Source organism: Acanthopagrus latus, chromosome 16 (genome assembly GCF_904848185.1).
Source record: "Acanthopagrus latus isolate v.2019 chromosome 16, fAcaLat1.1, whole genome shotgun sequence".
NCBI classification, from domain to species: Eukaryota; Metazoa; Chordata; class Actinopteri; order Spariformes; family Sparidae; genus Acanthopagrus; species Acanthopagrus latus.
Genome location: NC_051054.1, coordinates 21,194,026 through 21,221,317, shown reverse-complemented (window position 1 = coordinate 21,221,317; position 27,292 = coordinate 21,194,026). Strand labels below are relative to the sequence as shown.

Below are 27,292 nucleotides of genomic sequence, written 5' to 3'. Positions count from 1 at the left end.
ACGTATGCGCTTAAGGCTGTCAGTCAGCTGCTTCTTCTTCTTGTCTCTCCCTTATGTTGTGCATAAAACCATCTGCTTGGCCCGGCTTGTGAAAACGTATTCAGCCTGACATATCACCCAAATGCAGCTCAATGGACTTAACAGTCTGGAACAAATAACAGTATTATTCTGAGTGGATTACATTTACGCATGCCTGGACCACCTGTTTCATGAAATCAAAATGGCATAAATCCCAAATGAAATAAATAAGTTTAAATGAAATAAATAAATAAAACTTTTTTTTTTTTTTTTCACCGCAGGGGATTAAGCCTGTGTTGACTTAGCGAGTGAACCGGCGGAAAATACTAAGCAGCTGTCAGACTGTAGTGTTTCAGAAGAAGGGGATGTTCCTGTCAGGATAACCTCTTCAGGGCCTGAGTTACCGGTGAGTTCTCAGACTACCTGGTAGAGGAAGTGCGTTTCACAGTTTAATTCAAACACTGAGGAAATAATTTCCGAATGCAGATGTCTGTGACTCTAAGATGAATCTACCCTGAAGAATGGTAGGTAAAATATGTATTTCGTGATGTTCAGTGTTAGGGTTGGGGGTGGGGATGGTTGCATTTCGCAGGTTTTGACACTCAGCAACCATCTTGGCACTGCAGTTTTAGATTAACAAGAAGAACAAAAAAACAAAACAAAAACAAAACAAACAAACAAACAAAAAACCATGGTTGAAACAGTAATGGTTCTGATTATTATTATTATTATTATTATTAGTATTATTATTATTATTATTATTAATACAATGTTCAATAAAACTGTTCTTACAGTCTGCACCGATATTTATGTCTCGTGTGAAATAGGCTGGATGCGAGGTAGCTAATTAGACAGAGGCCCGGGGATTTGGAGCCTCTTGTAATTCTGCTGAGTGGGAGGTTATTGTTCCAAACAGTGAATATGTATCGGAGAATGAGTTTTCTAAACCAGACGTCTCAGCACTTGGCCCAGAAATTGCTGAGTCACCGGTATTGATCAGTAATCCGCCACCCTCTCACACATTACCGTGGTCAATCTGTGAATCTCTAAATGGAATGTGCATCTCTGTCAGCCAGAAGATTAACACAGCGCATGGAGCCTACCAAAAATACACCTGCATTTTTATCATATGCATATAATAGATCCCACAAGTGATGATAACCTCCAACACAACAAGATTGAGATTTTTTTTTTCTTTTTAAAGCCAATTAGCCAGTAGCTAATTAAAGTATAAACAAACATTCATCTGCATTAAGTCCAGAGAAATCACGTAAATCACTGACACTGAATGTGACTGAGCTGAACCTTTCCACACTAATGAAATGTTCAGTATGCAGTATATAAGTAGCAGTGACCTGGAAGATGATGCAGAAGATCGGGATAGCTGTCTAATAGTGATTTACCAGTTACTTAGCAACAGCTATTGATTATGATTAGAACATGCTGCCACCAAATATTAAAAGGCTGAACTCTGCTCTGATCCACAGTAATCACAATCCCTGACCCGGTCTATAATGAGGAAGGAGCCGGTACAGCCCAGACCTTCTTGTGCACAGCACCAGTATTATTGAGGGGATACTGAACCCATTCAGAGTGATGAACCGGTCTGTGCTGGGTGTCTTAATTGCTTTGGAGCAAAATAAGGACAGTCCCAAATTGTGTTTCAGCAAGAAGGTGCTGCTAAGTCCAAGGAGAAGCGCTATACTTCATGAGTGTTGTACTGGTGAAAGACATCTCGGAAATGCACCAAATGGCTCATGAATATTGTCATCTACTACATAAGGCACATATATCTGTCCTGTATTACAACACTTAAAGGAAACAAGAAAAGAAAAAAAAAAAACACACAAAAAAAGAAATACAAGCTGCATGGATACGCTCAGTTCAAGCCCAGTTAAAACATCCATGTACATTTCAGAGGGTTTCGTCTTTAAAAGCTGCTCTTCAAATTTCATATTCCTGGCTTACACCCAAGAGGTATAGTGTTTTGTTGTGTGCAGTGGCTTTTCAAAAGGACACTATGCAACCTGGCTCCAAATAAACAGCAAGGTGGCCTTTTTCAGTGTGTCTTTATTTTGTTGCCTCTGTTGGTGTGAAAAGAGCTTAAGTGGTGCTAAGTCGCCAGCAAAGGGATTTTAAAGAAAAGCCTGCTTGCACTGACTTGGGAGTGTGTGTTGATGCTGAATGGGCATCTCTGCAGGAGTGGTGCTCGAGTTTAAAAGAGTTCAGGGCTCACTTTCTTCCTCCTGCAGCCTCTGTTTACTTTTATGAAGGCATCTGTAGTTTTGTAACCCAGGCAAGACTTCCGTCTCTTTTGTAGGAGTGCGGGGTCCGTCAGTCAGTGATGTAGAATACCTGCTTAAAGAGAGCTGAGCAGGTGTGGCCACAGGGCTTTGAATATCCAGTTAGCAGATAACGTGGCTTACCGCTGTGTTTCTCATCTCCAATATAATGTCGGATTAGGAGCTTAAGGGGGCACCGGGGGAGAGATTATTTGTCATGGACTGGATCAGTCCTCTGCTCACTATACATTATCACACATATGCAACCTGCTATACAAAGCTGAGAGGCAGTGACCAGCATACATATTTGGTCAAAACTAAATCTGCCTTTGGCAGCTGTTCTACTATGTGTCATTGTGTTATTATTCAATAGAAATGTTTATTTCTGTGAAAACATCATGCATGCTGTAACCCAGTTAAGCAGACTAAACCAGACAAACTGTACTTATGCTGTATAGTAACTGAATTAAGGCTATGTATTGCCACTCAGACTGCAGTTGGTGCACTGTAGCTTGGTAATCCATTGACTCTGGAGCCTTTACATTTAGTGCACTTTAGAGATAGTTCAATTTAGTTCATTTTGTTTTGCCGTCATTTGTAGTGTTAATATTCATAACCCTTCAGGAGGTTAATGTGTTTCTTATCCCATGCAACCACATGAGGCAGTGGCCAAACTGAGTCATGGTAAAAATGAACAAACATGGTCTTCCTGAGGACCTAGCTGAGCTCAGCCACATGGATGGATCCAGGGATGGGGCCACCATGGCATTGTCCCCAGCTGAAATCTGCAGTCATGGGGTCATACTTGGAAGCGTTGGGCATCGTTCCTTGAAGCGCCCCTCTCGTGCAGTAGTACTGATTGTGACAAAAGACCAAGTCAAGGTTTGCTAGGTCCAACACAAGACTTCCCCCAATGAGACTTGTGTTTGAGTGTCGTGTGTGACCGAGTGTGTCAGTTGATTTGTTTTTAAGTTAATTCAGTAAGGTCCCCTTATGTTAATGATGTAATGTAAGTAACGTATGTAGCGTGGTTGTTTTAACCCGAGGCACGATCTTATCTTCAGCTTACCATGTCGTTTTTATGACTAACTCTAACTAAACCACAGCCATTCCCAGACATTTATAACACTCAAAAAGTTACACTTTGAATGTTTGTCAGCAAGCTTTATTGTGGAAGTTCAGCCAGGGGTTGCATATGTATTATTGACATGCAAAACTGACACTAGATAGATTTGATAGAGCAGAGCACCTAATTTTGAAGGAATAAATGATAAGTGAATACACATTTTATTGAATATAAAACATTCTGTTTGGATTCAGTGGTTATTTCCATGCTTAAAATGTCACCGAAATGCAGGAAAGGAGTGTCAATAAGTGACTGGTTAACATTATTCTTTAATGTATACTTAGAGTTTCACACACACACACACACACACACACACACACACACACACACACACACACACACACACACACACACACACACAACATACATAGCAGTGGTAATAATTGGTAAATCTCTGTTCCTTCAATGCACTGTTGGTTTGTGTTGAGAAATGCATTGATGTAATGGCGGTGCCATGGTGACCCCAGCGGGTGAATGTGTTGACTGCAGTGCGGTGAGGTGTCATTAACATTTTGAGGAAAATAATGAGCCCTCCGTTTGTTGTGGTTTCTTTTAGGAATGCGAGTAATTATATGACAAAATACTGTGAAACCAAAGATAATTTCGGCTGATTCCAAGTCAGTAAAAAAAAAACAAAAACAAAATAAACCAAAAAAAAAAAATAAAAATGCTGGTATCTGTCTCCTAAACCAAAAGTACACACTTGAAGTCTGACAATATGCAAATCAGCACTTTGCCAGTCACTGGGTAACTGAGTTTAAACTTGCTGTTTGCTGTTGTCTACACGGATTTTCTGCCGTGCATGTTTGTTCAATGGGCCTGTGGTCTATTTGCACTGAATCCAGTCGCACAGCTGGCAGGAGTCGTAGCTTCACAATAGCAAGCACTGCAAATGACACAAACTTATTCAAGTAGCACCCGCTCACACACAGTTGGGTTGTGTAACCGATCTGGTGGAGAACACCACCAGCTCTGTGGTGTGTCAGAGTGACTGGATGAGTTAATGTGAATAAATGCTGTGGGAGCAGCCATACTGTGCTACATTATTACTGAGTGGGCTGGACTCTAACATACCGCAGCACTAATTAGAACCACTCATCTCACTGCATACACTCATCCATCTGCATTTTTTTTTTTTTTCCGCCTTTGATCTGCAAAGATAAAATGGAGCATTTGCAAGATAAGATGAGTCAGTATGATCTTTATTGTCGGCAGTGTCAGAGGATGCAGGTGTAAACTGGAGAGAGATAAAACAAACATGAAGTCAGGAAGATGAATAAATGTAAACAGTGCAATTAGCATCTTTATGGTGATAGTAAAACGATGGTTTCCAGGCAGAAAGTAGTGAGACAAAATGCCTTCGGACAACAGAAAACACTTCATTCAAACGATCCAGAATCTGCCCCGTAAGCTTCCAATGTTGTTAAGATTAGTGGGATGAAAATCTTTTATATGCAAGCAAAAAACAGCATGGTCATTATCCTAACCAATCATGCAGTGGCTGTTTGAAACATTTCCATAAACCTTCTTTGACTGCGTAAGGCACTTTGTTCTTGCCTTTGTGTTGGACATGTGCCATATATGAATAAACACACCTTTCTACAAAAGGAACCATGCAGTCACCCATCTGACAGTCCTAAAAAATGTTTTTGATTAACCAGCACTCCTGAACCTCACGCATGACACCGTGATGACTGTGACTGTGAGTGTGTTTGCTGCATGTTCATGTAGGACGGGCCCCGCAACCATTCTATGCACAGCCATTTATTAACACACTGATGTAGCAATGTAGGGTTCGGTATCCTGCCCAAGGATATCTTCGATGTGCGCTTGTGGGATTTGGGATCACAGTCACGCTTTGGCTCGAGGGGCTTTACAATCCGCACAGTAAACAGTAACTTATTTCCTAGACCTTTGATTTGAATCAGGATCAAGGCGGGAACAACAGGAGGAACATCAATATGAGCAACAGAACAGACAAACGCGCAATAATTAACATGTGGATTCACAGCAGAAAATCATAAAATGCACGATTACTATCACAAAATGTAGATTGTTAACCACTGATAAGTGATAAGGATCGATCCAGGAGGAAAAGTGAGCAGCATCAAGTGTCGCCCACTGAGCAGGATCTGAGCCACGCCGCCACAGAGACCTGGAAAGAGGACTACACAAACACTGCCAGGGCCAACACCATTCACACAGAGATAGGAAACAAACAAACAAACACACACGCACATGATTGTTTCTGTTCATATTTGAGGTATACCAGATGTCTTAATTATTGTTTGATTTGTTAGCTTGCAGTAGCACTTGGTAACTGGTCCAAAACTCTGCTCAACAAATATAATTTTTCCAATGAACACACGCATTACAATGTTTGTACTGTGTCTCATTTTTTTATTTTTTTTTCCTTTTAACTGGACCCAAACAAATATCAAAAGGGAATGGCTTGTATTCAAAGAACATTTGTGTGTGTGTGTGTGTGTGTGTGTGTGTGTGTGTGTGTGTGTGTGTTCAAGCGCCTTAAAGTGCAGCATCTTGTTTATGCATCTGTTCCGTCGGCGCGATAAATTTCACAGCAGCACAGATCAGAAGTTCTGCCTGCCGCCTTTATATTTGTCTCATCTAGGAACACTGGTTACCCTTGGTATTTACTCTGCTGCACTATTTATTCTTGCCTCTGCTCGGTTGAAGGGAAAACAAACACACAGTGCAGCTGCTCCGAAGCTTCTCGCAGACTCATTGTTTTTACAAATTTGACCATTACTGATACATAACCAATACATTACATGCCCAAAAGTAGCTGGTAGGGTCGGCCGATGTCAAGTGAATTGGTTGTCATTTTCCATAATGAAACACGGCACTCAGTAGAGTGCATACCTCTGCCATGGCCCAACAATCCCTTTAATGAAACTAAGCCCAGTCACTTTTGGTACTTTCCAGTTGGAGGATTCTATCCCTATTTGTAACTGTGGAGTGGATGAAAAAAAAGACAAAGACAAAAAAAAAAAACATGTTTGAACCCTTTCTCAACAGACCAACAAACAGACACACTCAGGTGGAAGCATACAGTGACCTCCTTGGCGGATGTAACAAAGCAGCACACGCTGTAACACGAGCACAAATTACACACATCCCACCGACTTCACATCATATGACATATCACACCGCAGTGAAAAGAACACCATCAGCTAATGCACAATCCCTGCAGCCTCGAGCAGCATTGTTTAAAATCCTAATTGAGGTAGGCACAAATGAGTTTTTAAAACTGTTGAGTTTACACTGGAGGGATCTAAATTGTCTGCTCACACACAGCATGGGGAATAAGGGATTGGCTTTTAGCATGCATGGGGGAAAAAAAAAAAAAAAAAAAGTTTGGTTGGTGTGGTGCTAATAAGATACAGAGAAGTCTGTGCAGGTCAACAGAAGTTTTTTGACATTGAAGACATTGAGTCAGTAATGGACCAGGCAGAAATGCATGTGTGGGTAAAATCCATCTGCCGTTATGTTGATTAGGCCTCCTTGAATTGTGAATGTGCTGGGGGGGGAGCTGCACCCAGTACTCTTCTTCAAAATGAGACGTTAACAGGATTTCCACACATGGGGCGTGGCCCAAGAGAGCTTTATGGTTTGTTTTTGCAGAAGTTCAGGAGTTGAGAATGAGAAAATCCACTTCAAAATGTATTTGAAATACGACTTCTCACAAGGATTGATTGCACAATGAACAGCCTGCCAGAAGGATGCTGACAGGAGGGCCGAGGCGTGAAGGCGAAGAGAAAAAGCAGCTGCTAGAAAGTTAAGTGAAAAGATGAGTTTTAAAGGCTTTAAAGGGGCAAAAGGACAAGGGTTTTAAAACGATAGGAAACTTTTTTTTTTTTCCCGGGAATTTTAAGGTTGTGCATAAAATAATTAAATTTATAGAATGGATCTTTTGGCTATATTTCCTCACAGGCAGTGATTGCACAATGAGCCACATCTGTTCTCGATAAAAAGGCAGCTGACTGCTGGTTAGTAACACAGACTTCAGCAGATCGGCTGACTTCTAACTGACAGATATTCACTGTCAGCAGACATAGAAGTTATTTTCACTGCAAACAGTGTAAATGGCTACCTCCTTAATGCAGGTAATTAAGTCATAGTGGGAGAGTGGAGTGTTAACTCCTCCTGTGAAGGTACTATAATTCAGCAGGTGCCTTGGCAGGGTTGAGCCCATTCATGGATTTTCAGAAACCAGATTGCACTATTGGCACCAACAATCTACCCACATTAGGTGGGTGAGATTTTGGGTCACAGTGGTCTGATGATTGAAGTCGATGATTATCAGCTGTTGCTGTCATTATTTTCCATCCCAATCCTGTAAACCAGTTCTTTACAGGTTCCTTCTGAGTCCTCTGATGGATGCTTTCAGATGGAGCTCTGTATTAGGACTACCCATCTTTCTGAAGTGCACCTAATTCACTAATATTCTACATTTGCACAAAAACTACTTGACATCGCTCCTGTTTTCTATTCATAGGCTTGGATGGCAGAGCCGAAAAATTCTATACAGTCCCGGACGGTGCAGAAAGCTTAAGCTTTATGTGCAGTGCAGTGCTGCACACAGGCAGACAAACATGCACGCATATTGAGACACTGTTCCTCTCCCGCTCACTAACCGATTTCAATAATTCAGAAGAGTGACTTGCTGGCTGGCTCTCTCCGTATACTCACACACTCACAAGAACATGGTGTTTGCTTTGTTTGTCCGTTCTGAGCAGCTATACACACCCGACAAGCTCCAGAGATGTATGCAAGGATATGCGTGTGTATGCATGTTCAAGGTTCCAAGGGTAAACTTCTCATAGTATTATCATAATGCTATAGCACCAAAATATTATCAAAGCCGGTCATGACAAAGTGCTTCTGCACACACACACACACACACACACACACACACGAATGGTGCCTTGCATGGGTGAAGTGCATCATCTCGTGCTAGCTTTGTTTAGGAGAACAATAGCTGCAGGTATAAAAGCATTTCGGTATCGCGGCACCGACAAGGAGTCTTGATGTACATGCTGCAGCTGTGAGCAGCAGAGAACTAAGATAGAGAGTAGAGGCTTATATAAGCGTGCCAGCCCATAGGACATTTGGAGTGGGTTGGTGGACCTGGTTATGTTATATGTATTGGCATTTCAGTTTCAAAATCCCATATATTTCAGTGTTAAGACATGGCACCTAATTGTGCCAGTAGGCTGTGTGCAGGTTTGAGGGGATCCTGATTTTCTACTTCAGGTTTTGCAGTATGCTGTATGTCTGCTTGCAGGAGTCCTTCCTGCTGTACTTGTAACTGGTCCCTTTATATCACTCACAGAACATAACTGTTCGTATGGGTGAACGGTAAATAATATACATAGTTTGAGCAGTGTCTTCAAAACCAAAAAGACAGACAACACAGGCCATTTCACTCAGGTTGTGCCCACGCTCTCTATTGCTCCTCTGAATGCACTGTAGGACACGTGTGGTGTCTTATTTTAACGGCAACTCAAGCTCAAAGGGTTATTTAACATACCAACATATGGTGCCACCGTGCACCTTGTGTTACACCATCAAACATTTACCACCCTGTGAATGTCATGATGCTGTGCTAATTGGTGTGACATACATGTTTGTCAGTGCGAATCTCTCTGGGATCTCTCTGCGCTGTCCATGCTGCGAATTCTCCAATAAAGAATGAGCAGACCATAATCCAGCAGACTTCCTGCGGCCGTGCTGCCTAAATTCCCAGAATGAACTGACATATAAGATATTGAATAATAATAAATAATGACCCCCCTGTGTGGTCAGGATTGTCATTCTTTTTTTTATTTTTTATTTTTTTTTTTTTTATGGCGATTCATCAAAGCTTTCACCAGTAAAGGAACACATGTTGAGTAAAGTCACTGTGGGATCTCACCCCAGGTGCCGAGGCTCAGTAACAGATCCATGTGATCATGTGAAGGCCAGAACATGGGGACACGGGCTCATTAGACTCCGCCATTTGTCTTTCCCCATACAGAAACTACTAGCAAATAACCACAGACCCATGGTTTATGTAACACTGTTGTCCTGTGCAACTTTAATCCTTTGTGCTCCTCTGGGTGTGTTGATGGTGACTGACAGAAGACTTTTGACTATTTTTATAAGAAGGCGGATTTGCACAACAATCTATTTCGAGTGCAAGCAGGTGAGACTTCAGATGACTTTTATTTGTCTGTTTGTGTCTGTAAATAGCTGCCACAACAAAGTACAGTGCAGAGTTACACAATAGCCTTGGACTAGTTTCTGCTGCGCAAGCAAATTGGCGGAGCACTTTCCACTTTGTAGTTTCAGTTTTTCGGGGTCATGCGCAGGGTGGAACATCATTTAAAATTTTGAAGGCGTTCATTAATAAACAAACATTTGGAGAAGGAAACAGACAATGATTAATTCATCGAATTAATCATTCAGTAAATTGTCCTATTTGGCTGCAAAGAAAAAAATAAATAAATGAAGAAAGCGGCGGAGTTACTGTGTGGATGGTGCAGCACAGGGTGTGGCACTGCATATTAACACCAGTCAATCACGTTCGCTGCTCTGGCAGATTTGCTGACAAAGAGGCTCTATTCCACCACCGTATCATTTTAGTCCGGGCTTTCCCAAGGTCATGTGGCGAATTAATGAATAACAAAGCCAATCCATCATTAAGTTCATGTAATCTATCCAGCCGCTGTTTCCATCCATCTGAAGTCGAATGTTGTCCAGTATATCTGAAGCTAACTTTCTACAGGTGTACATTCATATCAGTTGAGATTGCAGTAAAAAAAACAAAAAAACAAAAAGAAATAGACAGTGTCCAGACAGTCGGCTGTGACAGTGCACGGATCTACACAAGGTGGATATTCTGCATGTGATGAAACGGAGTGCATGTGTTTGTGCTGCTCTAGGCACATTTCATTAATGGCTGACTGTGATAACTCTTTGTGTGTGAGTGTGTGTGTGTGTGTGTGTGTGTGTGTGTGTGTGTGTGTTTGTTTGTGTGTGTGTCTGCATGTGAGATCCTGCTGATACCAGGCACCACCACACTATTGATGTGAGAGCAGTCTCTAACTCTACTCTGCATCTATCTTTATCTCCTTCCGTCTTCCTCTTTTTCACTTTCAAATCCATCTCCACTTTTGCTCGCTTTCTTCCTCCCTTCTCCCCCTTCTGCTTCTTTTTCTCCTCCTCCCTCTCCCACCGTGTCCATCCTCGTGCCCCCTCTTCTTTTTCTCCTTCGCCCTCTCCTCCACCTTACTCTTTGCCCTCGTTCTTTTCCTCCTCGCTTCGTTTTTGATCCCTCTCTTCCTTCATCCCTCCCTCCCTCCCTCCCTCCGCCCTGCTGGCTCAGCTGCTACAGAAGCAGCCTTTGTTTCAGCTGCGTCCTCTATCCTTTGAAGGAGGATAGCTGAAAAAGCGAGAGGCAGGGAGGGGATAGGGCGAAGATTTGAAGCATGGATAGGATCGGAGAGAAATCCAAATGGGAAAATGGGATAAAAAGAGGAAAAGGCTGGGGAGGATAAATAGAAACAGAGGGGAAGAAAAAAGTGGAGGAAGGAAGGAAGTAAGAAAGCCGGATATCTTTGGATCAATGGCCAGGGTTGTTCAAGTCATTGATATCCAGTAGCAACAGCATGTGAGGACAGATGTCCTGTGTGGGAGGGGGTCGGTCTATAGGACATGTGCTCTCAACTTTGCACACTTGCACTTGGCTCAATGGTTCCCAGTCGCAGCGCCCTGGTTCTCAGTTAAGAGCCAATCAAGCAGTTTATCGATAATCGAGCGGATTTCGGACACCGTCGATGCCGGAGAACACTGTACACCTTAATGTGCTGCCACACAGTCCCCACAAATACACTGTTCATGTGTGAGGTCATCGACATGTTTGTTGAAATATTGTTTTTTTTGTTTGTTTGTTTGTTTTGTTTTGTTTTGTTTTTGTCAAATAGCAACTAACCATTCATTCTTGTTTGTCCTCTGTCCACAGTGAGTGAAAACAGAAAGAAGATTTTGGACCTTTACCCTCATCCATGATGTTATAGCCTTGGTAACATGTGATTCCTGAAGCAGTCTTACTCGCTTTTACATCCCTAAAGGTAAGGGACTCACTGTTATTTTTGGTCATTTTCAGTGAATTTGCTCAAACAGATTGTCTGAAATGCACTTATTTGCTTTTATGTTTTCGAGATTAAGACATTAAGACTGGAAGCAGTGTGAAAACAGTTAGCCCGGCTTTGTTCGAAGGTAACAACATAGACCCCCCCCCCAGCAGCAGCCCAGCACAACAACAGAAGCATGCAGAGCAACACAGACACAAATAGCTAAAGGCGGATGGTAAATCTAGGTGAAAACACGTCGCACAAAGAAAAACCCAAACAGGGGCAGTCCAAGAAAAACAAAGAAAAGCAGCCAAGAAAAATGGAAAAAGTGAGCAGGAACGTGGGGAGCATGAAAAACTGACTGTCAGACCGTCTGACAGGTGAAGGAACACAAATGGAATGGATAAACAGAGACTTATTAATGAAACACAGGTGAGCAGGAAACAAGAACGTTTTTGAAAAGACAAAGAGAAGAAGAGTACATCAGAACAAGTCATATGAGGATAAAACCTACAAAGGAAAACAGGAAACTAAAACCATGTCAAAACTGCTGTCTTATGGGAAGCTTTTGTCCACAACACTTTAATTACAACCTCAAAATTGGTCAGATTGGTCAATCTGGTATGTGTATGAACAATGAACAAGCAAGATATAACAATATTAGTTGTTTATGTTATGCTAAGCTAATAGCCTACTGGCTCTACTTTCATATTTAGCATATAGACATGAAACATTTCATTTAACTGAGCAAGAAAACTAGAATTAGCTTGTTTCCCTAAATGTTGGTGTGTTCCTGTTATAATCCTTCAGTGGATGGACGCATTAGGAGTGTGTTCCTGTTCGGGCTAACCTCTTCCAAACAGCAGCGCTCATGCTAGTGCTGCTCAGAAGAGTCACAGTGGTTAATGAGGGTCAGAGCAGCAGGATGTGCCAGACCTGCCTCAGCACCTCAGCCTGGCCTTTTAGTGAAAATGGAGATCTGGTGGGAAGCTACAGTAGCGTTTTTGGCTGCATCTGACTTTGTCTGTTGTGGAAACCTGAATAGTTATTTAGTTCTCTGTGAGTTTGCCATGGAAATCGGACAAGCCCTGTTTTGCCCTGTAATGGAAACCAGGCTATCTTGTTTGCACTCTAAACCAGTGCGGCCCGGTTTGGCCAGTTCATTACAATTGTACAAGTCTTGGGAGCTCAACCAGTGACACGATTGCTCTTTCTTTTAATTAATACATCGTCACGTGTGTCTCCTTATATATGTGTCTGATTCTCACCGTTCCTTATCTCGACGCCTCTTACTGTTTTCAGGCGGGGATGTGGCAGCTTGTCATCTTCGTACAGGCTTTCTCTGTCAGATATCCACCTCTAACCTCTTCACCTCCTGAGACTCTGCTGCTGATTCCCTCTCTCCGTTCCCCCAGCCTGCTCTTGCTTTTCCTCAGATGGCTGTTAGATGAACGCTTCTAACCTGAACACGTCCCTTTGGGATGTGGCTGACTGCTGAACCCAGCTAGAAAGGAAGCAGCAGGGGGCAGGAGAGAAGGAGGAAGTGCAGAGAGGGCAAATCTATCTATCTATCTATCTATCTATCTATCTATCTATCTATCTATCTATCTATCTATCTATCTATCTATCTGGAGCATGTTAATTATAGCTAAATCGGTAATCGTTGTATCTTTTCAGCCTTGACACTTTGTTCACCAGAACAAACCTGCATTAATCGAAGTGGATATAGAGGATGAGATATGCACATCGTGTGTGTGTCTGTGTGTGTGTGTGTGTGTGTGTGTGTGTGTGTGTGTGTGTGTGTGTGTGTGTGTGTGTGTGCGTATCTTACGTGTGAACTATACATTTGCAACACCAGGGGCACATGTAGAATTTGCTCTGACCCTGACAAATTGCACGCACGGACATAAAGGGTGTTTATGCTGAGATAAAATCACAGCTAGGGGTGAAAGAGTCTCACAGCATGTTTGTCCAGCACACATCAATGTGTGTGTGTGTGTGTGCAGTGTTGTGCCTGAACGCGTTCAGTGAACGATCGTTCATGAACTCATTCAAATTTAGGCGAGCGTGAACTGAACGTACTGTATTCTGCCTGATGAATTATTGTGAGCGCGTTCATTCAGGCGTTTGTGAACGCCGCTCTCTCACAGTTCAGATTCGTTCAAGAGAGTGCCAAATTTCCATCGAGGCTTCCAGGCGAAAACCCGGCTAAAACACACTGTAGAAACAGGCCTTACTATGTAGAGGAAAAACACCCAATAACTGGCAACACCAGCCACCGCAGAGTCGCACCGCTGCGTCATCAACATGCGAAGCATGGAGGCAAAAACAAATGAAGACAGCAGCGCTACCTCAGACTCTGCCTCCATTCATACGGCATCTTCGTATGATTACTTAAAACAATTTCATGAAAAGGTCAGTGATGATCCAGGAGGGAAAAATCTGACCTTTTTGTGTAAACATTTGGTGTAAATGTGACGCATAGTTTCAGTGTTAAAACTGATAGAATAATTGCTGTCTGTGGTTCTATACGGGCTGTGGCAATAATTTTGAAAAGTAATAGCTTGCAGCAACATATTGAAAAACAAACAAACTATGAACTTGTTTATTTTCGGAACTGTGAACTCTCGATGACATCTAAATTGTTGATTGACTATGTAAATGAAAGTGTCAGCTGGTCAGCACTGTTGATACCAGATTACCACTTGCTTAAGTATGTTTAAAGAATCAAACCATTCCCTAGTCTCATCTTCTTTAATGTACTTAATTATGTGTCAAATCACGTATCCCGACCTTCATATGTAAAGTTGTTTGTAGCTTCGTCATTAAGACCCATGTGGTGACCAACACCAATATTTTTGCCTAAACCGAACAAGACCATAAGCACAGTGTTGTCACGCGATAAAAAAGCAAAACAAATCTGAACCTAAAGAAGCGTAAAGTTTCAAGATGTTTCCGGTTTGTAGAAAACATGTATTGTCAACATTTATTCTAATCCTAATTTCATTCATTTATCTATAGGACTGAATTGAACCTTTCCGTGGGCCGCCCTGGCCTATGAGCATTCATTTTATTATCATTTTAGGGCAAAACTAACCAGTGGAGTGGCACATTTGAAATGAAAGAGGAGATGGAAGGCTCACATACAGCGCAGTATGTATCCTGCTACAGTATATATATCATCTGTGTGTGTGTGTGTTTCCGTTCGGGCACAGGACCTGTCAATCATCAGAGATTCAGTGTGATTATTATTATTTTTTTATTTCGATGTTCTTGTATCTTGAGGCAGAGAGGGAGCGAGGCAGGCAGGGGAGAGACGACAGATCAAACAGCTGCTTGTGTTTGTTTTATCTTTTTAATGAACAAAGTGCCACGACGTGCACCGCCTCGCCTCCCAGTTCACTCAGAGGACACGGCGCTGGGAGGGGGGAATCCAACCGGCAACCCTCCCGCTCCTGAGAGCAACTTGAACTCATGTCCTCTTTAGAGCTGGTTCACCTCTGTGTGTGTGTGTGTGTGTGTGTGTGTGTGTGTGTGTGTGTGTGTGTCATGCCGAAGCCCCTCAACTGCTCAGCAAATCAGATCAAAGTCAAAGTCAAGTCTCCCCTCTGTCCCCGACTCACTTTGATGAATGGAGGCCTGGATGGATGGAAGGGAAAGGAGGACGAATGAAAAAAAGGGGAGAGATGGAGAGAGGGCTGAATGAATGACTGGAAGCACAAGGTGCTCAGAACGGATTGACAGATGCGAGGGGGGGTTGGAGAGAGGACGTGAGGTGGAAGTCGATGGATGAAAGGGTGGATGGATGGCTTTGACCTTTCCATCACCCTCTTCAGAATCGGACCCAGAAGCTGCAGATTTAGTCACATTTTTTTTTTTCCCTCTTTTTTTTTTTCTTTTCTCTTTTCTCTACTTTCTTGACTCTTTGAAAAGATTTCCAGTCAGCCGGCCCGTCGTTCTTCCCTCTCTGAAGATCCTTCGGCACGATCTGTTTCTTTTCTTCCTCCGTCTCCCGTCTCCTTTTACCTGCCATTTTGTTTTCTCTTCTTTTCTTTTTTCTCATCCTCATCCCATATTCCATTTCATCCTCGCTTTACTTTCTGCTTCACGCGTCCCGCCTTTCTTCTCTCCTCCCTCGCTTTCCTTCGTTAACCTCCCCGTTACCTCCTCCTCTGGCAGTCTCTGAGTGTGCGTGTGTGTGATAATCTTGCCTGGCTGTGTCCATGTATGTGTGTGTGTGTGTGTGTGTGTGTGTGTGTTTTTCTTTTTTTTTCCTTCCTCCCAGAGAGTTGAAAGACCGCCTGGATCCCCTGGGGGGGGGTTTGGCAGTCGAGACCTGCCGACGGCCCAGCCGGCCCTGGGTCACCGAGCTAACCTCTTCCCTCTGCTTCGCCTCTGGCCCCTGGTGGGATAATAGGTGTGAGGAGAGGTGGTGAGGTGGAGGAGGAGGAGAGGGGGAGATGAAAGGGGAAGAAAGCAGGGGAATAGGATAATTCATACATGAGAGGAAATGCAAATACATAAGACACACACCCCAAGGTATTTAGTTAGTCATGCTGAAAACCTCTCTCTCTCTTTCCCTCTGTTGCTTTTACGTGCAGTCGTTAGTCACGCTGAACACTTCCAAAGTGCTCCTGTGTTTTTTTTTCTTTTTTCTTGTTGTGTTTCCTTGGTCAGAAGCAGCAGACAAACACTTACACACCAATTGCGGCGTGACACAGACACCTGATGTAAGATGCCCAAAAGAATTCAGATGTAATTTAGCATGGCATTTGGCTGGGGGGCGGCGGGTGAAGTGGTACACAGAGGTCACGGTTCTGTACAGCAGTTAGTTAGGGTTAAAAGTGATACACCCCAGTAGCTGGGGGTATCTGCACTGGCACAGGTTCATTATTTACATTGCATTTGTTTATCTGCCTTTTATTGAAGATTAAAACCCCTACTAAAGTGATAATAAGCCCTAAAAGAAATCAAATTAAAGGAAAACACATTGAAAAATGTGAAAGTAAAGCAGGAGAGAGGTTAGGGTTAGGTGTGAGTGTGTGTGTGTGTGTGTGTGTGTGTGTGTGTGTGTGTGTGTGTGTGGGGGGGGGGGGGTTAGGTTAGCTTTCATGTATCTTCAACAGACAGTAGTGCAAATTACAGCTTGTTCCACCTGGCGCCACCTGAGGTACTTGGGACAGCCTGCGGACACGGTAGGTTTATTTATACGGCGCCATCGCAGACGCGACGCGATTCAAAGCGCTTTCAAGGAGCATGGAAACATAAGCATCAGATAAGAGATGGTGAAACAAAAAGAACAAACAAAATCAGCAAAGAACTAAACATTAAAAGAAGCTGAGGAAAAGAAATTAGCGGTCCTGTATCTTACTCGTCGTAAAGCCACGGCGAGCAGTCGTGTTTCGAGCCAACTGTGGTGCTCATTTTGAGAATAAACAAGTGAGTCATTTTGACCACGTCCTCTTTTGTGTACAGTGATTAGAACGTTCAGTCTGGCGCCGATGTGTCGCAATACAAGCAGAGCACTACTTGTTTGGCTCAACACTTGGATGAAGGGATGTTGTACCAAACAGACAAAGCTGCTCACTTTCCTCTTGTTTCTGCCGTATTAGGGCCGTTTTGTTTTCATTTGTTTCCTTCCTCTCCTTCTGTTGGGATGCAACATATCCCAGAGTATTTCGCAACGGACGACCCCTCAGGATTCTGCTATCTTTCATATGGGAAGTGAGTTTCTGTCTCTATCACTTCCTCGTCACGCCGCCAACAGTCGTATCATTTCTGACTCCCTCCAGAGTTTCTCAGCTGCTCCCTCCCTCTCTGTCTGTGGTTCTCTCACCGTAAGGCAGCAGGAAATGGAGTGTGTGAAACAGGATGTGAGGGTAGCCATACTTGTTTATTGTATACTGAAAGCCCACAGCCAGGCCAGGAGGCCCCAAATGTGACAGAAATGGACAGAGACAGCGAGGTTAGGGACACGGACAGAGGCTGGTTTTTGTGGGGGGTTTTATTCATGCCTATGACGACATTTGAAATCACAGAGAACGCGTGTGGATGTAAATTCAGGACAAGTTCTCAAGAACCAACACAGATTCTATGCTATTTCAATTGTGAACCCTTGTTACTTGTGTTTAGTATCTTGGAGCACAGGGGCCCCATGCTGTCAGCGAGGTGTGCCGAGATAACGCGTTGAACTCCTCGCCGCCTTTCACAATTCGAATAAGGATTTCGTCAAAGTTTATCTCCTCTCCCCAGTCGCCTCTCCTCCTTCCGACTCTGCCTCTCATCCCAGCTCAGTCTCCTCCGCCCTCGTCTCTCTCTCTCTCTTATTTTTCTCTCTCTTTATTTCTGACTCCATCGTTCCAACTTCATCTCCCTCGGCCTCTCCCCGCCTCAGATCCATCACCGTGTCTTCTCTGTTGTCGTCACCTGTCTGACGACGTGCTGCAAGGTGATTCAAGTGCATCTGTGTCGCTGCCACAGCCTTAAGTGACTCCGCTGGTACATACAAACATGCTGCTTATCATATGGGAACGTGCATTTGGAGGCTTCGCACCAATAGCGGAACATGGTGCCTCATCTCGAGCTGCAGTGTAGTGCCTCTGCTGCATGTGTTTGCTCCGAAGACACATTGTTTAGGGCACGATGCTTTGAGGCGATTTGCATGCAGCCTGGGCTTCATTTCAGATTTGCTGAATGTGCTCCCTGCTGTGCTTTCTAATTTAGCCGTTTCATTAATGCGCGTCAGTCTGTCCACGTCCGTGTTCCCACAGATTCCCCCGCTTCCCTGTGAAAAGCGATGTGTTCAGTCAGACAGCTTGCAGATGCTACCCTACCTTCCCTAAAGCTAAACATGTCGCCCCCAACATGTCTGCCTCTTTCTCGTAGCTCTTGTCTCCCCTTGTGCACACTTTTTTTTTTTTTTTTTTTTTTTACCCCTTCCTCTCAGATTTCCCCTCCTCTTCTTCCTGTGAGGCAGATCTCATCTCTCTTCATTGTCTCTCAGCCTGTTTCCACTCCTCGTCTCTCTCTCTCTCACTCTCTCGGCCTTTCTTCCCGCCTCATTTCTTATTGAGCACCTCGGCTCGGCGTTACAAGGTTTCATTCTCCTTCCTCTCCTTCATCATCTTTTTCTACCTCTGCATTCGGTGTCTCGGCGTGCTTCTCGATGCCAATCCGTCTGCCTTCCCCTCCGTCTCTACCCCTCTGCGCGCATCTTCACCTCCCCGTCTTCTCGCTGGTAAAAATAGATGCTCCAGCACATCCTGCATTCCGAACAGAACGTGTGTACTGCTGGATTTTTCAGATTGTTGCCGGAGATGTGTTCCGTGGTGGTGATTAAAGGATTACACTGGCGATCTCTGGGTTCATTTTGAGGTCGTTCTGCCCTAATTAAAGCTGCATTTTACCTTGCATAATGCAAAGTGTTTTGCCAATTGTTTGCACTGAGAAGCCGCGGTCCTTCATAAAGCCATTCCAGATTTGTTTTTTGTTTTTTTTGTTCCCTCTCTACAAATGTGTAAAATGTAGGCCTGAGCTGTGCAGATCATTTTCACGTCTGTGTCTGTATCCATGTCTCAAGGCTACCCCTCCCCTCCATCGAGTGAACACTCATCTGTCTGCTTCTGTTTTACCTCACTTTTTGTCACCCTCCCTCGTCACCTTCTTTCTGTCCTCCATCAGTTTTTTTTTGTTTCTTTTTTTTTCAGGCAGAGTGCCAGTTTAGTTTTAGTTACCTGTGGACAGCAATGTGGGAAAACACTGTCTCTTCCTGTTTTGGTTGCGTAATGGCAGACGCGCCTCCTTTGTGCCATAATGTGAGTTAGTTAGAGCTGAAGAAGCAGCTTGGATGAGAGGTGAGACGTCTTCAGGAAGCTGTCTACGACACAGCGCCTAGATTTACCGTGAGCTGGGAACTGGGAACTTTCATCAAAACTCACTGGTCCATCATCATCTTCTTCTTCTTTTTTTTTTTTTATTTTTATTATTATCATTATGTTAAAATGAACATTTTGTTGTTCTACTACAAATAATAAAGTATAAATCCTACCTTGTTTATCCATGTGACTTATGTACAATGTGACCTCCTACCTCTACCCTGCAATATACGAACAATGCTGCTCTGTATGTTCATGCTGTCATCGTGTCTCTGTTTCTGAGACCTGCAGTTTGTACTCTCAGTTTTTTTTTTTTTTTTTCTTTTTCTGTATTGTTACACAACACCATGGTAAAGCATGGCACCGTGGATGTCACTTCAAATGCATTCTGAAGACCCCTCTACAGGGCTCTGTTCAGTTTGAAGCATCAGTGAGTCAGCAAGGGACAAAGCCTTCAGCCAACTCCGAAAGTTTGTGTAAGTTAGCCATCTAGCTGCAACTAATACAGTCTGCCACTGAAAGCAGTCCACTCTCGGTGGTGAAGAACCCATTGTTTCAACAATGACCACAAACCTTTGTTCGCCATATTTTGTGTGAGTTTTATAGAGTCTGTCTGCGTACACGTATCTTGTCTTATATACTGTGTCAGTGTCTTCATTCAGCTCACAGTTTGTCTTTCATCATAATGGAAAGCCAAAAAAGACAAAGCTGCAGACTAAACCATGTTCTCATAACACTGAAAGTTTGCACTGTTAGCACTTTGTGTGGTCCAATGGTGAAAGGACCCCATGTTGTCTAAAAAAAAAAACAAAAAAAAAAAACATTATCCATTATCAGACTGCCTGCTGGCACACACTTCTAAGACAAATGTGGCACAAAATGGCAGTATGGCTTTTAGTGTTCCTAGGGAGGAAAGGCCTTTCTAAATATAAATCTAATACTTATATTAAAAAAAACAACAACAAAAACAAATAAACAAACAACAGATGGATATTTGACGAAAAATGTAGGCGGCTCTACGCTCCGCTGCATCCCTGAGTCGCCCTTCGTCTTCTTCTCTCCTTCTGTCCCATCACGCCTTTGTTAAGTGCTGATGTCTGCGGAATGTTTGGACAGGAAGTGCACTGTGGTTGTCCAAATATGGACGTAGATGACTGTACTCATTGGAGAAATATGCCGTGAGGTCCCTCGTGAGGAAAAGTGCTGCCCACGCCTCCTTAATGACTCGCGCTTGCTCGTGTGTGTGTTTATGTAAATACCTGGTTTACAGACTCTTTGGCAGTAGTGGCTGGACTGAATATGATTAATTAAAAAAAAAATCTGCATATGTTGCACTTTATAGATCAAGTCTTTACACGAGTGTATTATGAATGGCGGTGTAATGCTTAATGTTAAAGTATCTTTGAAATATTATCCTTATCTCGGCTTAATGTCCTCTCTAACACTGTGTGATGACAGACCTATTAATTCCAACACTTTCTCACTTTTTGTTTACACTTGGACTGTTTCATCTAGTAAGCGAGCAAAAGCTGATGCAGTGGGTGGTGAGAGCCCTATGTCAAGTTATCGCTGGTAATTAGAGTTAATATCACACCATGTTGTTTTGAAACCAGAAAGCTCCATATGGAGGCCAGGAATATTAATGTTGAGGGGGTGTTTTGTTAAGTGTTTAAGACAATTGGATGGAGCAAATATTCAAGCTTGTGGTTGGAAACACTAGTAGCAATGGCCCTCGGACATCAGTAAGACATAGTGTTTGTTCCAGGGGAAGTCTTCCTGCCTGTGCTGAGACTTTTCTATGTTGATGTAAGATGCTGCAACTATATCTGTCCTTACCAGACATGTTGGCACTGACAGTTTTTAAGTAAATGGCAGAAGGACAGTGGTATTTCCCAGACCTTCAAGACACTGATATACAGTGCTACCCCTGGGCCAAGTCTTCCAGCCCTCTGTGCGAAGTCTTCCATCCTGTCAGGCAGAGATCTGCCACCGCCAATTGTAGACGCATCACTGGCTCCACTGCACATCCTCTGCCAATTTTCTCTTTACACTCCCAAGAGCATAGGGCTAACCATATCCGCCTGAAGGCAACCGCCATAGCCCTAGGGAAATGCTCGAGCTTAGCCTTAGATCCCAGCGCACCTTTGCACCAGGCACATTTACAGTATGTAGTGTAACAGCCTGGAATAAGGGTACCAAGAGACCTAGGAGAAAGACACAGCTTAATGTGAGCTTGACCCCCAACCTGAATTGTGAGAATGTGTCCCTGATGTGGCACATGCCACTTCTGTGTTAGTATCCACAGCTCAATCTGAGAAGCCGCTAAAGGCACAGGAACTGCATCCCCTGAGACGTCTCCAGCATGATCATGGTATATCTGGGGTCAGGTGTGATTGATGTGTGATTGCTTCAGTAGTTCTAATGACTGGTGACACTTGACCTCTGTGAAAACAGCCACAACTAGTGGTCTGGGGCAGACAAAACCACAACCCTGCACTGGATATATTTTCACGAAGCCTGAATGTGAAATGCACACACTGCTTTCAATAAAGGTACGGTGTCTAGGATTTAGAGGGATCTAGTAATGATTATGAAAAACACCCCTTATCTCACTCTTGGCTAGCTGGCTGGCTGGCTGGTTGATTGGCTGGTTGGTTGGCTGGCTGGTTGGTTGGTTTATTGGCTGGCTGGTTGGTTGTGGGCAGCAATTCAAAACAATTATGGAACTGATTGTCGCAAAACTTGGATGATGGCGGTTGGCCTGGAATTTTTAACCCTTTTTTTTTCATCATTTGTGTCAATTCTCAGAGAATAATGCATTTATCATCATGGGGAAAAAAAAAGAACAGGCATATTTAGCTGGGCTGGTATCTATGAGTGAGTAGAGTTTAATGCTGATCCAAATAAAAGTTCAGGATCCAGTGGATTTAAATATGTATCAGTTTATATTTGATTAGGCTCAATTAAATTAAAGGGGACTCTCTTGTTGGTGGAGTGCACTTTACCGAGTGCCATTGTGGTTATCATTATCAAATTTCATCTCCGATCATCCTAAATCCCCAACACTGTAGCATTAAAGCAGAAAACCAACCCTATGTGCCTTTCTCAGATCAGAATTTGAAAATACCCATCCTTTAGGTTTATTGTGACAAACTCCACTGTGAGTCTCCCTGGCAAAGGGCTTGTCTAAACTTGGGGACTGCCAGAGATATTTGTTAAGTTCCAATTCATGTAAATGAAGGCAAAACATATCCTTCTTGGAGATGTGTAAACACAATCCAGCCAGCTTGTTGCCTGGTTCGGTTGGGCCCAGCTGCCAAAAATAGTGGCAGTTATTATTTACCAGGTAAATAATTAAGAGGCAGGCAATCAACCAAATGCAGGCTATGGGTAGCAAATGGTGGACATCTTCCATGGCATCATTTTCACAAAAGCCCCAAGAACAGCTAGCTTGCCAAGAGAGAATTTAACAAGTAGTACTGGCAACGGACGGCCCTCTCACCAAATGTCATCATGATCACACATCATGTCCCTCATGTTGACTTCCTCTTGTGGAATCTAAATGATCAGTGAGGATTACTGCATGGAGATGTGCTGCGACTTCTCAGGTGGTTTGTATGGGATCACTTGCTGTGCACGTGGAGAGATGGCCCCATGCCGACAGGCATCACCCACCTCCTCTGTATTTGTTTGAAAGTAATAAGAACAAGCCAGTTGTTTGCCCTCAGTCGCACAGAAACATTCCTGCACTATGTTATATTGTATCTTCAGCATCACTGGTTCTATCACAGATTTGAGACTCAGCGTATTTGTGTGGCATGGCTATTATGGTACTATAGCAGTTATAGTAAGCTTAACCACCATGAAAAGAACAGTTCTATAATTTTACAACACTCAAATGTATTGAACAGTTGAATGTTTTAGCTCCCTTATTGAGCAGGTGAATTCAGCTAGCAGCTCTCAGAGACACAGTGAGTCAGTAATCGTGGCCCTTTGAGGTCAACAGATTGAGTTCTAAGCTCCAGCTGTAGAGAAACACACATGCAAACACAGCATTCATCCACCACATCAGTGACTCATAGTTGATGCTCTCTCTAGCATTCTTATCATTCGGGCCGGTTTCATGTCGGTACATCTGATATTAGAAATTGGTTGTTGAACCAAATTAGAGTATCACTATTTGAGGCAAAACATTCCCAGCTAATGGGGTTTGATTTAACATATTTTCAAAGGGAACCACACAACTTATTTTAGGAACACAGAGTGGAAGAGCTGCTATTATTTCCTTCATCCAAGAACTACTTATGAATTAAATTGAATGCAAATAAACAGATACAGTTTGTTCTATAGTATTCAAAGACGTTCTCCCTTAATTATGGGGAGGTTTAAAGGGCTGATTGTTCACATTATAATGGTATCTGTGACAAGATTAAGCCTGCATATTTATAGATAAAATCCTTTAGAGAAATCACAGGGTGACTCTAATTTGGCAGCTTTTTATATTTCACACACACACACACACACACACACACACACACACACACACACACACACACACACACACACACACACACACACTGTAGCCAGTGAATGATTCTCTGACTGTGAAGTGACAAGTAGCTTTTGATGGATACATTTAGATTAGTCACACTCTCAGGTATTATGAAGCGATCACACACAGCAGCGTGCAGGTATTTTTATGCCAGGGCTAATACACACACAAACACACACACACGCACACATGCATACACATACAGACACACACACGCACACAAGCTGTATTTAGCCTAGTTATTGCATTGGTTATGTGTATGTTTGCATGTGCAAACATATGCAAACAAATGCACACTCAAACACACATGCATTCAATGGTGATCTGTATTTAACCTAGATACTGTGGTGATTAGCCAGTAGCTATTGATAAGTCTCTGACACAATAAAGGCAGCGTGGCACATGCCTACACTCACACGCACGTAAGCACACATATGCTTACATGTGTGGGGTTGAACTGCATCAGATTCAGGTATCAAAGCCGACTGAATATTCTCGTTCACATCCAGTTATACCTATTGGTGCAAAGCTCACACATCTGTCACCTCCCCTAATTGTAATTACAGTGAGAAACACACATGACCTGACACAGAACAAACAAAACACACACTAACAAACTTAAATTGCGACATTACCATTGACAGGATGCTTTACGTCGGTCAAGTTTTCACAGAACATTGCAATGAGGATGCAATGTTTCCAAATTATGTGTAAAAAAAAAAAAAAAAGAAAAAAAAAGTATAAGCTGTAGTCTTAAACTGATGAATTTGCAAATTTGAATCCTTTGGTGACAGCCATCCAGAAGAAACATGCCCCTTGGCATCTAGCTAATTAGTACAAACTTATTAATGAGTAACCACTCCTAGGATCTCCTATATTTGTGATATTGCTGGCAACAACAACAGTTAAAAGCAGCTGTTCTGAAGATGTGAAGAAGGGTCAAAGAACTTCTGGGATGTACACTACTATCAAATATGTCTACACTACTATTAAATAGATAAATAAATAGATGTATTTAATATTAGTGTAGTTCACTGTCTCTGTAAGTTCAGGATGTTTTGGCACCACTGGGTCCACTAAAAGCCACAGTTTTTCATACACCATAAGACCTTACATATTTTATTCTGTGTGAAGCAGCAAATCTTCACAATCTTTTTGCACTTTGTCTTTTAATTCTGTGGGATTTTGAACCAATGCAGTTTAAACGTTTTTCAGATTTTTCCTCATCATGCTTTTCCAGCTATCTTTGTTTAATATCTTGCACTTCATGTTTCACTACATTTCTTACCTTTCTTCCATTACTCTTGCAGTTGATTTAATCTTCTTTTTGCTGTATTGTTTAAGTGCACTGTAGTTTGGGGAAGTGCTAGAGAAATACAGATTTGTTCCTATAATAAATACACACTGTATGTTCCTACTTTTTTTTCTTTTTTTTTTTTCTTCCCCCAGCAGAACCCTTCTTTACATTCGTAAAAGTTTGCACCAGCAGCACCTGGGAGCTGCCAACGTCAGTCTTCCACTTCTAGCTTCAGTGGATCAGGCAAGGAGGCCTGAGTCTTACTCAAGGGCACCTTGGCTGTAGCTTATGACAAAGTAGAGTTTAAATAAATAATTGAATTTGTATATAAAAGGCTGTTGGCTAAATATGGTATGGGTTTGAGGAGGGGGAAGAAAGTACTAGAAAACAGCAGTTGACCTGACCACAAACCCTGTGTTCACTTTGAATGACTATTTTTATTGCTATGACACGATGGGACACCGGGGCGCAAGGTAAACATTGGGAAAAAGGTTTATGCAATTTTAATATTTTCCCCGGAGTTGCGCTCTCTTGGTATCCATGTCTCTTGCTGTGATTCGCCTTTACTTTCTTTCTTCCCCCCCCATCCTTTTCTCGCTGTGTTTTTTAAAGATTTATAGTAATTCATAGCGACTGACTTTTTTCAATACTCAATACATGAAATGTGTGTGTTTATATGTGTGATTGTGGGTTAAATGCGCAGTGTGTAAATAATGAAAGTGTGTCCTCATATTTGAATCAGTGTAAATTATTTAACCAACCCCCCCCCCCCACACACACACACACACATACACACACAAATCTATCTCCTGAAACATACTGCTTGCACGCTACAGCTCTACCTGTCTCTTTCTGTCTGTCTCTCCCTCGCCTCTCTCTTGCTCTCTGTGTCTCATTTCTTATTGAGCACCTCGGTTGAAAATTACAAGGTCAAGACAGCTATTTTCAGCAAGTAAACATCTCAGTAGGCCGACTTGGGACCAGCAGTTTCATAGTCTGCTTCAAACTTGACCATGTCTGAGGTACATCCTCCGGCGAAAGCTCACAAGGGGGACAGAGGTATAAAAAGTCTTTATTTAGTAACTTTCATGACAACAGCATGGAGGATACATTGGGAGCAGGTCCCATGGAGGAGTCTGTGGTTAAGTCAAGCAGCACTGGTCAGGTCTTTTTTTTCCAGATAACAAACGATCTTAGACGTCAAGGGCCTTTTTGAATAGCATTTCTATTGATACTCACATTTTTAGGCATTTTCCAAAGCAGCGCTTACGAGCCAGTGCACCCAAAGCCCCTAATGTCGGCTTTGATGACAATGCTGAGCACACTCTAAAGTAGCTTGACGCATTTAAATGTCTGCAAACCAAGCCGTGTTTCAAAAATACATAAATCACAAAGTGCATGTGTTGTAAAGAAATGCTTTTATGCCTGGAATCATTCAGTATGAAAGCAAAGCTTAATGTGCAGCCAGCAGTCGACTTTCAGCTCTCTGCCCTGCATGATTCATGGTGCCGGGTGGAGGGAAGTTTAAGAAAGTAAACTTGGATTGATGTTGCAGCTGCGCCACGCAGGCAGACGTTATTCAACTCAAAATCAAGCGCTGGCGGTTCTGACAAGATGATGCACACACATCATCAAGTGTGGATGTCATTCTGTGATTTTTATTTTTTATTTTTTTTCGTTTTTAGATTTATTGTAAGACATTCACATTATAAAAAGAAAGACAAGAGAAGACGGTATGAATTCTAAATATGAACGGAATACGCTAAATATTTCAATGAAAGGTGCTGCAGTTTGCGGTTCCCTCTGCAGGCTCCAGAGCCTTTTACAACTCTCTGAGATGTTATGATCACTAACTCGAGTGTGAGCATCTTGAAAGAGCGTCTTCAGTTACTGTGCTTTTGGGAAACATCTTCCTAATCCCAAGAAAGTCTGAGAGATGGATTTTACAATCATTTTAGCCATAAAGATGCTTTGGGGACATTGGGAAACACCATTTTTCTTTCAA

General features: G+C 42.7%; 1 protein-coding gene across 4 annotated transcripts in view; it reads left to right on the top strand.

Moving 5' to 3' along the window:
- lrfn5a (leucine rich repeat and fibronectin type III domain containing 5a) overlaps window positions 1-27,292 on the top strand; it is a 156,495-nt gene that overhangs the window by 91,235 nt on the left and 37,968 nt on the right. For all 4 annotated transcript variants that reach the window (XM_037072675.1, XM_037072673.1, XM_037072674.1 and 1 more), the window contains one exon: window positions 11,453-11,561. The gene's annotated coding sequence lies outside the window, so the exon portion shown is untranslated. The remainder of the gene's footprint in view (window positions 1-11,452; window positions 11,562-27,292) is intronic.